Source organism: Triturus cristatus, chromosome 7 (genome assembly GCF_964204655.1).
Source record: "Triturus cristatus chromosome 7, aTriCri1.1, whole genome shotgun sequence".
Lineage (NCBI taxonomy): Eukaryota > Metazoa > Chordata > Amphibia > Caudata > Salamandridae > Triturus > Triturus cristatus.
In genome coordinates, this window is record NC_140590.1 from 376,848,510 (window position 1) to 376,863,198 (window position 14,689).

A 14,689-nucleotide genomic window follows, 5' to 3' on the forward strand; every position below is an offset into this window, starting at 1 on the left:
TAAAGACCTGTGAAGTACTCGGGTGCGGCTTCAGTAAGACGGACGCCAGACAGCACACAACAGCTCAAAAACGGTCTGCGTTTGTGCTTGGGAAGCGGTCTGTGTTGCTGAAGCCCTTTGAGCCTTATGGGCGTTGCGCGCCTAGCAGTGGCAGCACCAGCGGCCTGGCAGCGGCAAGGGCCCAGCTAAGCCTGGCTCCAGCACCACACTAACCAAGCAGATCTTCCCCTGGATGAAGGAGTCAAGACAGAACTACAAGCAGAAACATAGCACCCCTAGCACAGGTATACACCTCCAACCTAATAGCCACAGTCATCAATGCAGATACTGTGCAAGTGCACTGTAAACAATGGCAGCCATGACAAGCTGCAATGTGGAAGTAAATAATATGGCGGCACTGATTACAAGAGGGGGCTGGGCACCTCTATGCACGCACGTGTGTGCAGAGGGAGAGCATGGACGTGTGTGTGTATATATAAAAATACACAGAGTGTACATGCCATTTATCACCATTGTTGAGTGTGCAGATGGGCCATGACTCGCAAGCAGCAGAGCCTCGAGTGTGTCATAATGCCCCTCACCCCCCTCAACAATGGTAGTAAATGCCATATTATACTCTAGGCACCTGCATATATAGCTGATGCCATAATATTTGTTCACGAGTACCTGTTTCCACAAACAACACAGGCTGGAAGGGGTTACATTTGTACAGTGTGGTAAAATCACGCTTGGGACACGAGTGACCCTTGCAGTGCACTAATTCAATAATGTTCATTAGTGCACCTGTTCTAAATAATGTCCATCGGGCCACGCGCGTTTCCATTGGTACACGTATAACGGGGTTATGTGCATATTTACGTATTGCGGTACTCCAGCAACAGTCGTGCACTAGGCTGGCACCATCTGGATCTCCATCAGTACAGCACTCACCCTGTAGAGGGGGCCATGTCATGTGTGCATCAATCTACCATTGTGAGCAGGATAGCACTTATCACCTGCACAGCACCCTACCACTGTGAGTAGTGGCAGGCATGGGGTGAGTGGGATGGACAGCACCTCTCCAGAACAGCACCCTACCACCGTGAGCAATGCCAGTCATGGGGTGTGTGATAGACAGCAACTCTCACAAAAGCAAGACCAATTTGCATTGCAAATGCTTGTTATTTTGTCCAGCCACCCCATAGCATAACTAACTATGCTCTAGGCAGACAGACTTGTGGCAAGCTCTATGAAAAGGTTTGGATGCACACGCATCAGGCACAGAACCATCCCTGGCTCGGTGCTGCACCTGTTCAAAATGTTGAGGGACGCCAGTGACGTCTATGAGGATGTATGGTGGATGTTGAGTTCTCACCCAAATCATTCCTGACCTCCTTCCTACCTAGTCTCCAGCTATACAACTTGAGGTGTAGCACAAACTTCACCGCCTCCTTTTTAGGTCTCGTCTGAGACAGCGCTTTAGCGCTGCTCTGGCGAGACTTATAGTAAGCGAGTTTTGGAAGTGCAAACAGTGCTTTTCAGGCCTCCAAATACAGTGCATGTGCCCCGGGCGCGCGCACCATTTGGCAGCCTGAAAAGCACTGCCTGATCACTTCGTGGCCCCTTTGATGTCTGTCAGTGAGCCGCGCGGCCACTGAGGACTTCAAAGTGCACACCATTTGCACTGTGCCCGCCCCCCACTCCCCCCTCCCACTCCCTCCTCGTCAACTTCAGTGCGCGCTTGTTATCCAGTTGCACCTTATTTCTCCGTTATTTCACGACGATTCCAAATCCAGCATGCTTTCTAAATAAGTTTGCTTAGTGTGTCTGTTTCTAATGCCAACTGACCAGCGCACTAGAAACGTAAGACAAACTGCGCCTCTGTGAATTTAGACATGCACTTTTCCATGCCAATGTATTCAATTGCTTATTCATAAAGTACTTTATCCCCGAGAGATAGTTAATCCGAGTTCTTAAACTGAGCTCACGTTTTAAAAAGAATCATGAAAGTGGAGAAAATACACCAGCACCCATTTGTGCTGCTTTTTCATGGCTCTAGCCACCTTGGTTGTAAGAACCCTTTCACTCCTCAGTACTCTGTCCGTTTTTAAATAGTAAGCATTGTTTTCAAATTAAAGGTGTGCACGTTTTATTTTGACCACGCCTTTCAATACTCCGAAAGATTTAATTACAGACGTTTCTCCAGTGGCCATGTCGTGACACATTTTACTTGGATCGTGGTCGTTTGATGCGTAGTTCTCGCGAGAATAGGCTGAGTAGCATTGCATATTACCCTTATTTGTGAAAGCGTTGCAGGGCAAAGAGGTACCGGAACTGAAAACCACAGACGGAAAAAAAAGTGCATGCTGAATAGTAAGCATTGTTTTCAAATTAAAGGTGCGCACGTTTTATTTTGACCACGCCCTTTCAATACTCCGAAAGATTTAATTACAGACGTTTCTCCAGTGCCCATGTCGTGACACATTTTACTTGGATCGTGGTCGTTTGATGCGTAGTTCTCGCGAGAATAGGCTGAGTAGCATTGCATATTACCCTTATTTGTGAAGGTGTTGCAGGGCAAAGAGGTACCGGAACTGAAAACCACAGACGGAAAAAAAAGTGCATGCTGATGTTCTTTTTTTCACAAACCACAGCGATTTTAAAGTACAAAACAACCATTTGAGTCTTGGCGTCACTTTCACATATGGTGATCTGGGGCAGTTTACAGTGCTTACCTTTGTCATTTCAGAATTCTTTATTGCACAAGATAACATCTTTGAGATTGAAGCGCCAAGCAGCCTGGCTGCTACATTCTTGCAGCAGAGTTTTGTTCCAGTCCTCTCACCTTGAGGTGGTAACTCTGTGATGTATTAAAGAAAGCCCTGTGTGATCTTGAGTAAACATGAAAGAAATGAACATTTTAAATGGTTTTTAAAAGCAGTACATTTATTTGTTCGTTTTCAGTAACTGTTTTGTGTTTTGGTATCCTAGTATGTTTGTGGTCTACACACATTCTTGGGAGGGCTTTAAACAAGCATTTGCAATGCAATAGGTCTCTCATTTGCGAGACTTTGAGCTACTGGCATTGCAAATGACAAACCTTTTATCTATGTGTTGGTTTTAAAAACAGAGAAATAAAAGGCATTGTCATTTACAATGCCAATAGCTTAAAATTTCGCTAATGCGAGACCTATTGCTCGGCATTGGGTTGTCATCCCTGCGGTTATGACTGCTTCGAACAGCTAGGGTGACCACCTTGCACTGTTGCAAATTCAGGACTGTGAAAGTAAAAATTCAGGACAAGCATCAGCTGGGGGCTGGCGTGTCTTTTGTGTTGAACCAGTGGGAACTGTGCAGATGTTTTTCACTGATTCAACTTTTCACAACAGCTATTCAAATACTTTGGAAATAGTCACTTTTGATTTCACTTTCATGTTCCAACAGAATCTGGTGGCATGGCTCAACACCCGACCCACATGGAACCATCTGTAACTGGTCAGCTGGTATTTCCAGCAGGTCGCTCACGGGCTAACGTTTACATCGCATAGATTTCCTACTGTGTACTGCAGGTGCCCTGATATTTCTGTTAAAATCTCCGAGCCCGGTATGTTCTGCAGCAAGACCTTATATTTCCAAGCACTCGCTGCCTGCCCACAGCCCCTGCTCGCCCCTTGGGAGCAGGCCTGGCCAGGAAGGCTTCTGCGGCTAATCACTCCAGAATGCATTTTATTGAGTTATGGGGCATGGTGCAGAGAGAGCTTGGAGCAGGGAAGCACCTCGCCCCCCATGTCTGAAAGACTACACGTTGGAAGCTCTGCAGTCAGCCTGCCAGCCCTTCCTCCTCTCGGGACAGAGGGTCCCCGTGGCGCACTGTCAGGGGCCCCCCGTCCACCAACAATGGATGGGAAGTGGGGGGTTGCATTTACATCAGTGTGGGGGAGGGGAGATCCTCCCACACCCAGCAGCTCTCTCCAATTAGCCAGCCTCCAGCTCGGGTCAGGGGCTTTTGCCCTTTGTCCCAAGGAGAGCCCGTATGTACGGCTCCCCCGAGGGCCTGCAGTGGTGACTGCTGATCCCAGGATGCATTGCGAACACTAGCCAATGACCAGGGCAGCAGATCGCTGGTATGGGTTCCAATGTATTCAAGGGACATGAACAGGACACCATTATAATACGAAGTAAACAAAGCATTAGTTATTAGCAAATCCAATATGGTTTGGGCATACGTCAAACCACCTCAAATAACAGTGCACAATCCAGCGTGGTCCACAGAATCACCCCGTTTTTCTTTGATGATAAATACCCGAGTCCAGAGAGTACCGTTGTATTAATATATATTTACTCCTACAGCCGACACGTGTTTCACAGAAGAGCGCTTCCTCGAGGCTTGAGGCGAGTGGCATCGGTTTATCTCCCTTGCTACGACGAAGCTTTTATCATGCGCGTTCAAGTCAGCCCATTCCAGGCTTCGCAGTTCAGCGCCGCGGCGCGTGGAAACCAGAACCTTATCGAAAGGTACGACTGTGGTTTATAGGTGCAGTGCTCTTAGTGGATGCCCCCCAGTGCTCCAGTGGACGGCAGCGCAACCCCTCCCTCATGTGTGGTGGGTACTTTATCGATAACAGCTTGCTGACGCCATTATTGGGGTGTCCATCGAGATGATCGTACCTGTAAACCCTAGTCTTGCCATTCCATGGACATTAGGCCTTCTACAGGGTCATTTGTAGTAACCATCCGTAGTGCGTTAATCGTGACGGAGCCTCCTGTATGGATTTAATTCAGTATTACCGAATAACTCATGGGAGCCGCATGAAATGTAAATGTAAAATGTAAATTGATACTTGTATAGCGCACTACTCACCCGCAAGGGTCTCAAGGCGCTTGTACGAATACCGCTGTGGAACCCATCCTGGCTTTCCCTGTGAGGCGTCCACTCCTGGGCACCCCCAAGGTGGAGGCCAGGCATCCTTAGCGTTGTGGGGGCCGTTGTGGAGATTAAGCAAGCTATTGCCCAGAGTTGCAGAGTGGGACTCCATGATTGGAATGGCACCGAGGCGAGAATTATCAGGTCCGTGGAATTTTTGAGCCCAAGACCCGCCGAGGCGGGGAATTGAACCCTGGTCCCGGGCTAGACCTCTGCATCAGGGTCTGCCGCTCTAATCATTGAGCCACACTTCTCCAAGCATTTGCAATGCAATAGGTCTCGCATTTGCAAAAGTTTAAGCTATTGCCATTGTTCATGACAATGCCTTTTTTAATCTATTTTATAAAACAAACACAATGGCATTTATTTATCATTTACAAAGCCAATAGCTAGTGTTGCATTATTATTAGCAATGCCAGCTGCTCACACTTTTATAATGCGAGACCTATTGCATTGCAAATGCTTGTTGTTTCATGGAATACAAAGCAGCCTGTGGACAAAAAAAAACACTCTGACTCGTGGTGACCCGAGAAAACAAAAGCATTTAATGTTCTCCAAGCATTAGAGGGTATTGTTTTTGGGTGAATTGATCGCAGTACACATCCTCCAGATGGTCCATGGGCTGGAACAGAAGAGAGCAGTCTGCTGGTTCCTTATCCGGGCCGACACCATCCGTCCACGTCTGTATTATTTGACAGGGGCACATCTGGTCCTTTTATTTGTAGGTTTATTACCAATATTGGAAAGATTGGTGAAAGCAGCTAGGATTTGCTGAAACATATACACAAACCTGACTCTAGTAGACAGACAGACAGAGACAGACACACACACTCCCATTAGGGTTGCCACCTTCCTTAGCGAAACATTCTGGCCATCTGTGCGTGTTTGATGGTTCTGGGTGGACCAGGAGATTGTAAAATACAATCATGTTTCTGTAAAAACCCACGGAGTTCTTTATAACAGTGCAGTTGTGCCCCTATTTGCCTTAAAGCAGTTATAAATAGTTTCGAGAACGCCAGAATACGTGTGTTTTGTTTTCGTCTTTTATTTGTTCCTTCAAGTTTACATTTCATAGGGCAAAAACGGATTTTGACAATTTTCTCAAACTGGTTTCTGTCTTGACATCAATGTACCTGCCAGGCCATTAATTACAGATCGAGGCCCACACACGCAGCATGTTTCCTACTATAATCGACCGGTTTTAGTCAGACAGTGCTAGGGGTGGGCAGACATAAAAGTAGGAAAGCTAACAAGTTCGTTTAAAAAAAATAAATTAAAAAAAGATAACAAGTTGACACACTCCCCTCATCTTGATTCTGCCAGCAGATCCGAGCTTGACAAAGAAATGGCATTGGAGGACTAATAAAAAGGACCGTTTCTGTCGCTGAACTTGGAAAAACCAGCCTTTGAAATGCAATAGGTCTCGCATTTGCGAGAGTTTAAGCTATCGGCATTGTAAATGACAAAGCCTTTTATTTATCTGTTTTGTAATTTACACTTAAGTAAAAAAACATTTTCATTTACAATGCCAATAGCTCAAATTCTTGCAAATACCAGACCTATTTCCTTACAAAGAAACAGCCGCCATTGTCCCGGGCTGCTTGGAAAGTGAAAGCTCGCATGGCGTACTGAATGTTGCAGGAAAGCCTGTTCTGCCTGCAGTAAGAGAAACTCACTTGAAAACCAGCATTTGATTGTGCTATGCAGCAAGAGACATAAGCGTGCACCAGGTACTGTGCGTGAAAACCAGCATTATGGAAAACCAGCACTAGAGTGTGCTGTGCCACATGACACGAGCGTGCACCAGGGTCCATGTATGAAAACTGTTTAGTGTGTGTTGTGCAGCGTGAGGCATGAGCGTGCACCAGGATCCGTGCATGAAAAGCAGCCATGTGGGAAACTAACAGTTTGCTGTGCAGCGTGAGGCATGAGAGTGCACCAGTATCCGTGTGCAAAAAATAGCCATGTGGGAAACTAGCATTAGAGTTTGCTGTGCAGCGCGAGACATGAGCATTCACCAGGACCTGTGCATTAAAACCAGCCCTGTGAAAAAACAGCATTAGTGTGTGCTGTGCAACGTGAGACAAGAGCATGCACCAGGATCTGTGCGCGAAAGTCAGCCATGTGGGAAGCCAGCATTAGAATGTGCTGTGAAGCGTGAGACACAAGCGTGCATCAGAATCCGTGTATGAAAACCAGCATAAAAATGTGTGCAGTGAGACACGAGCGTGCAACAGGATAAGTGCATGAAAAATACCCCTATGGAAAACCAGCATTAGTGTGTACTGTGCAGCATGAGACATGAGTGTGCACTAGAATCTATGCATGATAATTAGACTTTTGGAAAAGTAACATTAGAGTGTGCTGTGCAGCATGCGACACAAGCGCGCACCAGGATTTGTGTAGAAAAACCTGCCCTGCTATGTGGAAAACCAGCATTAGAGTGTGCTGTGCAGTGAGTGACACGAGCGTGAACCAGATTTCCTGTACAAAAACCTGCCATGTAGGAAGCCAGCACCAGAATGTATGCCGTGAGCCACCAGCGTGCACCAGGACCCGTGTACGAACAAATGCAGTAAGAATGTGTGCTGTGCAGCCTGAGACACGAGCGTGCACCAATATCTACGTACGAAAACCAGCAATGTGAGAAACGAACATCAGAATGTGCGCCACCAGTGTGCACCAGGAGCCATTTATGACAAGCATTTGCAATGCATTAGGTATCGTATTTGCGAGAGTTTAAGCTATTGGCATTGTAAATGACAATTACTTTTATTTGTCTGTTTTGCTAATTAACACATAAATAAAAGGCAGTCTCATTAACAATGCCAATAACTCAAACTCTTGTAAATGCGAGACCTATTCAAAGAAGTGGCAGCCATTATCCCGGGCTGCTTGGAAAGTGAAAGCACGCATGGCGCACTGAATGTTGCAGGAAAGCATGCTGTGCCTGCAGTAGGAGAAACTCATTAAAGAAAATAGTGCTTACAGACTAAACAAGCATTTACAATGCAATGGTCTCGGCAATATCATAGGTAGAGCTATTGGTATTGCTCATTATTTTTTATTATTTTTGTACCCCTAAATAAATGGCATTGTCGTTTCTATTGGCATTAGCTTTTTTTGCATATGTGATACCTATTGCATTAGCAGAGAGAGAGTGAGGTAGTGAGATAGAGAGAGAGAGTGAGGTATTGAAATAGAGAGTGAGGTATTGAAATAGAGAGTGAGGTAGTGAGAGAGAGTGAGGTAGTGAGAGAGAGTGAGGTAGTGAGAGAGAGGGATGTTGTGAGGTAGTGATATATAAGCATAGAGTGATGTTGTGATGTAGTGAGATAGAGAGAGGTAGTGAAAGAGAGTGAAAGTGAGTTAGTGAGATAGAAAGAGTGAGGTAGTGAGATAGAGAGTGATTGAGGTAGTGAGTGAGAGAGAGTGAAGTTGTGAGGTTGTGAGCTAGAGAGTGAGGTAGTGATGTTTTGAGAGAGAGAAGTTGTGAGATAGTGAGGTAGTGAGATAGAGTGGAGTAGTGAGGTAGAGAGAGTTATGTAGTGAGAAAGAGTGAGGTAGTGAACTAGTGATGTAGTGAGGGAGAGGGATGTTGTGAGGTAGAGTGGCTATCTACGTTGCTGCTTAGAAAAGTCTGCCGTAGTGAGGGAGTGGTGGATCACACCCTAGCTTCAAACATCCACGCAGGACAGTCTCCTACGAATGCGTGTTTGTAAAAAGGAGACACACACAAAGGGAATGTGGAGATCGGGAAGGAGGGTGGTCGCATTGTGAACACGGATAGCGGGTGGGGGGAGGGAGTAAAGCAACAGAAATGTTAACAAGCGTGGCACGCGAAAGAGAAAGGGACCGCGTTTGGAGCAAAAATACACACACTTCAATAAAATATGTATTGCTATCCGTAAAAGGCTGGTAGGTCTGGGTACACTCCATTACATGTTACGTTCCTGCTTATAAAAGTCTGCCTTAGTGGGGGACTGGTGGATTACACCCCACCTTCAAACATCCACGCATGCCAGTCTCCTACGAATGCGTGTTTGTAAAAAAGGAGACACACAGAAAGGGGTGAAAGGCTGGTCGGGCTGGGCACAGTTGGTTACACGCTACGTTGCTGCTTATAAAAGTCTGCCTTAGTGAGAGACTGGTGGATCACACCCCAGCTTCAAACATCCACGTAGGACAGTCTCCTACAAATGCGTGTTTGTAAAAAGGAGACACACACAAAGCGGTGAAAGGCTGGTTAATGGTTTGTTGTGACGTCAGCACGGCTTCAACTCACATTTTGGAATGAACAACAAGAAGGTAAAGCTTGTATCCCATGTCTGGGATGCCTATAACCTTGAAGGGGGCCTTCATATGTTTCCCGAGACAAATCTGGGTTTAAGAGGCGGATTAAAGAGGCCCCGGTGCAAAAAAAAAGATGGAGCAAATGTGAAATGCGATTACCACAAAAAAAAAAAACTTACGCTTTCAGCGGGAAATCTGCCCTGAGTTGCCCTTTCTTTCCCTTCAGTTTCTTCAAGTTACTTACTCGCTGCGTTTCCAAGACCTGGGGCCTGGGCGATGGTCCCCTGGGGGCCAAAGGTGTGGAGTCTGCAGCTCAGCCCTTATTAATGTAACATCTCCCCCTAAAATAGGAAACGGGCGTTTTGACCGACGTCAAGGTTGTAGGAGTTTTATATGCGCCCCAGCGGTGTCTGCTTCTGCACCGCTCTGCGCACATGTTTGCAATGTATAGAGGCAGTCTGTGTGGGTGGGGGTGGAGGCCCCGAGAAGTCACCGGGTGTGTGAGCGAAGGTGTCCCACGCCAGGACTCTTGAAAACAAGTCAAAAGGCTCATTGTGTTTGTTAAATGAGGACGCCTCCATTTGGCACACTTCTTGTAATTGTGTTAGACAAAGAGACAGTGTCGTAAATCCATACTCCGGTGCATCAGTTATTTAACCATTGGATTTATAAATAATAAAGGTTTGAGCAGGTGCGCGTCTCCGAACACGCACATTCCTGTGCTCTTCTCGGCCGAGAATGCACAACAAACTGCACGCACTGGGTACTCCCCAGCCCCTCACTGCACGCACTGGGTACTCCCCAGCCCCTCACTGCACGCACTGGGTACTCCCCAGCCCCTCACTGCACGCACTGGGTACTCCCCAGCCCCTCACTGCACGCACTGGGTACTCCCCAGCCCCTCACTGCACACACACTGGCTACTCCCGAGCGTCTCACTGCACACAGACTGGTTATATCCGAGCCCCTCACTGCAGCCCGGTTTACTCCTGAGCCTCCCACTGCACGCACGGTTTACTCCTGAGCCTCCCACTGCACACACTGGCTACTCCTGAGCCTCCCACTGCACACACTGGCTACTCCTGAGCCTCCCACTGCACACACTGGCTACTCCTGAGCGTCTCACTGTACACACGGTTAACTCACAAGGGCCTCACTGCACACGGTTTACTCCTGAGCCCCTCACTGCAACCAGTGGCTACTCCTGAGCCCCTCACTGCAACCAATTGCTACTCCTGAGCCCCTCACTGCAACCAGTGGCTACTCCTGAGCCCCTCACTGCACACACTAACTGCCCCTGGGCCCCTCACTGCACACTAGGTACTCATGGGTCCCTCACTGCACACACAATGTACTCCGAGGCCCCTCACTGCACACACGATTTACGCAGGAGCCCCTCACTGCACACACGATCTACGCAGGAGCCCATCGATCTACTCAGGAGCCCATCACTGCACACATGATCTACTCCAGAATCGGAGCCCTCCCTGTGCTATAACGCACTCTCACTGCACGCACTGGCTACTCCTGAACTTCTACCTGCGCACTGCCTACTTCTCAGCCGCACACGGTTTACTCCTGCGGCTCTCACAGCATACATCGTTTAATCCCGAGAACCTCCCTGCACACACAGTCTACGGCTGATCCTCTCACTGGGCACACTGGCTACTCTGGAGCCTCACGCAGGACAAGTCATCTACCCCAGCGCCTCGCGGAGGGCACACTGGCTGATCTGAAGCCTTTCACTGCACTGCAAATATGTGTGGGGAGATTAGGGGTGGTAGATTTAGGGGGCGGGTGAGAAAAAGCGCTCGAGGGAGGCGGGGAAGGGCAGACAGGTAAGGTGAGAGGATGAGGGGGGGGGTGTAAAAAGGAGACGGGAAGATTTTACCAGGAAACGTTAAAAAAAAAAGAGAAAGGCAGGGGCGGTTGAGGTGCGGGGGCGAAGGATATGAGACTGCAGGAGAGAGGGAAAAGGAAGCAGAGACGGGTGGGCGAGGTAAGGTGGAAGAAAGGATGGTGTGAAAGAGGGCGCGAGGAGGTGGAGAGCAGAGAGGGGGAAGGGGAAAGGACGTTAGAGAAATACATGGTGGGGGGACAGTAGAGAGCAGTCACCAGGAAGAGGCGTGAGGGGGGCCGAGGGGTGCATGGAGTGGTGAGGGTGAAAATACTGGGCAAGCATGAGGGCGAGGTGCGAGAGAGGAATGTGCCTGGCTAGAGTAGGGGGTGGAAGAGGAAGAGCACGGGTCAACGGAGAGGAGTGGAAGAGGGAGTCGGCTTGATAGAGAGAGAGGAGTGGGGGGGGGGGGGAAGAGGGCAGGACAGAGTAGAGTCAGACAAACAAGCACACCACCGCCTTTCTCCGAGGCGAAGCAGAAATGCCTCGGAGAAAGGCAGCGGCGATTTCGGATTCGGGGGCATGTTCTCCTCTTGCCATTGGCTAGAGGAGATAATCAGAAAAGTACAAAAAAACACGCCCCCGAATCCGAAAAGTACGGGGCCTGATAGGAGAGACGATCCTCTTCTCCAATGGCTGGCCAGCATTCAAGAGGCCAGCCAATGGAGAAGAGGGGCGGGTTCAAGCCCCTCTTCTCCAAAACATTAAATCTCCGGACTTCCGGTTCTGCCTTCGGCAGACCGGATGGTCCAGAGACCTAAAAAGACGTACCGTGTAACAACTGAAGTAAAAGGGCCAGTCCTCGTGGGAGGTTACAAATAAAGACAAGGCGGTACTAAGGAGGGACCAGCAACCCTATTAACGAATCAGAAGCCAGCATTTACGAAGGACAATGACAAGCCAATGGCAAATATAGGAGGAGAGTGGACGGGGCTTCTATTCCATACTCCAATACAACATGCCACAGAGTAGCGCATGCGCTGCCTAGGCTTGACCTAAAAAAATAAGTAAAAAACATTGTCATTTACAACGCCAATAGCTCTAACTCTCACAAATGTATGAGACCGATTGCGTTGTCAGTGCTAGTTTAATTAGCATGGACACAAAAGTATAGGGCAGCTGGTAAAATGCCAACTATGTTGTACGAGTCAAACTAAACATGCCCTGTTATTCAACTTACTGTGCAAGTTAGGTTTGTCATTACCACCTTGTAACATATTCATGATATGAAAATCAAAACACTTTATTTCCCCATTTTAACACTTTGCTTTTTTACCTTTACCCTTTAATCTTTCGCACGTTTTGATATTATTTTTCCCCTTATGTGAACCCCTGCCGTTGTTTCTATTCATTTCCCCTCGTTTTATTTCGTTATGATTCCATATGCTTCAGAAATAAATAGTTTCCTTGCTTTCACAATGTTTATTAACTTAACTGCTATTTCCATTACGATTCATTCTCTGTATTTATTGCGCTGTCCGTCTCTTTTCATGCAAACGTTTCTGGTGGTTTATCGCCAGAGCCGTGTTTTGCATCTTGTTGAATCGTGTATCCCCTAACTCAGCCCCAGCAGTGATCAGCTGCTTCTGTCTGAACGTGCCCGGTCTGAGTTTCGTTTCCGAAAAGTGCCGAAGAACAGGGGATACATGATACGATGGGGATACCAGATATTGCACAACACCGGTACTACTACAGTGTCTGTGAGCATAATAGGGAGACGGCCTTACTCCTTTCTGGCTAAATGGAAACGTTACGACACTGTCAAAAACTATATATTTCAGGCATGCATTTGTAGATGCATTGTTACCTTGCCTAACTTCCCAAGCATTTTAGCGAGGAGTAAGGAGGTATAAGGAGGCACAGAATTTGTTTCCTGAATGACAGCAATCGGGGGCGGGGCGGGGCTGAACCAAACGCTCCGCATTCTCTTCTTGCAGGCTTGCTCTTTCGAGCCAGGAAGTGCATTGCTCCTTTTCACGGAGAGAGCTGGCAAACTCCGTAACAGTGCAGCGAACTGCAAACAGGGGGGAAGAGCAGACAGCGAGAGAGGGGAGAAGAGGAGAGACTGAGGGGAACCAGCCATGCGATGGAAATGGCCGCGAGCAGCCTCTTTTCTCAATAAAAGTAAGTGATCCTTTTTGCCAAAATGTTTCCTTCTCGACTTATTTTATAAACACCGGTCATTTTATAAACACTGGGCGATACCGAGGCTTTTTCAGATGTCAATGATCCGGCCACAGAAAAAAAAACATCGATTACAGTCCACTTTCAAAAGGTCTCCATTTCTGGAGGGGGAGAGGGCAAATTTTAGGTCACTTTTTTTTCTCAGAGGCAGGGTGCAGCCGTGTGCCTAGCCAGAAAGTGGAGTTCTTATTTTTGTTTGTTTAGGAACTGCTCTCTACAACAAAACAAAGGGGCAAACAGGATCTCTCTGGAGGAAAAAAAGCCATGCGCTTCCCTTAAGCATGTGTATGGGGGAGTATTACGTCAAACCCAATGAATGGGGCGCCCACGTTTCCTCGTGCAGTTGGTGAACAATCCCTGAGTAACTACTGTAGCCAAAGCGAACATATTTTTTTTTGCACTAATCTAGCCACATTCCGTATTTGGGGTTCCAAATGTTGCACTGAATGCCCGTGTGATCGGAGCACGCATGCCTGCCCCTCCCAGCCCCCGCCTTTGTGGGACACACACTGGGACGGTAATGGGAAGGCACAGAGACAGCACGTGCTCTAACAAGTACCTGGACTGGACACAGTCGTTTATAGACTGGTACGTGAACGAGCAGGGCAAGCACAAAGAAGTTATAGAGAAAGGCACATGGACACAACCACGTGGAGGAGTGGGCACCATTACACGCAGGTACTTGGGTTGGAATGAATACAGTCACTTGCACATGTGCATGCGGAGTGGGCAGGACCTGATAAAGGAATGAATTCAGTCACCTGCAGGCACATTGAGGAATAGACCCCATCGCATTCAGGCACAGGCAGAAGTGAGCATAGGGGGTAGGGGGGGTGGGACGGGCACCACCGCTTCGTGCCGATTCACAGAGGCATGGGCACAATCACAGGCCGAACATTGCAGGCTTATTATTTTATAGCGCTTTACGTAACCTTAAGGTTGCCCGAGGCACTTAGTCGGGGGATGTAGCAGAGATGCAATCTCAGACAGGGAGCACAAGACACATGCAAGCACCTGGAGGAAAGTCACAGTTGTACTCCAGCATATAGAGAAATGCCAATCAATTCCAGACCCTGCAGGGGACACACTTAAAGAGGAGCTGGCACGGTATGAGGCCAATACAGTAAGTGGCTGCGACGTTTAAAAACAAGCACGCGATAGCGCCAGACTCGCAGGCTCCGTCAGCAGCGCACCCAGAGACAAGTTCCTCACATGCAGCCAGTGTCTCCTCTCAGACGCAGACACTTACATTTACAGTACCAGTGTGTCCGGTGACGGTCACTGCGTCTGCTCTCACATAGTGATTTGCGGTCCACGGAGGTGCGGTCTCTCTCATCACGGGTCATGTGCTGAAACGCCGGAGGGAGCGAAAGCTTGCCATGTGTGCGTTGAGGGAGACAAGTGCACGTGAT

The 14,689-nt window shown here is 48.0% G+C and overlaps 1 protein-coding gene and 1 long non-coding RNA gene across 3 annotated transcripts in view; one reads left to right on the forward strand and one right to left on the reverse strand.

Moving 5' to 3' along the window:
* Positions 1-14,689, reverse strand: part of LOC146809717 (sacsin-like) — a 303,632-nt gene that overhangs the window by 268,346 nt on the left and 20,597 nt on the right. The gene's annotated exons all lie outside the window — the stretch shown is intronic.
* The window catches only part of LOC146809718 (uncharacterized), a 38,283-nt gene continuing 36,362 nt past the window's right edge, over positions 12,769-14,689 (forward strand). The window contains exon 1 of the long non-coding RNA XR_014966477.1: positions 12,769-13,217. This is a non-coding gene — a long non-coding RNA (uncharacterized LOC146809718). The remainder of the gene's footprint in view (positions 13,218-14,689) is intronic.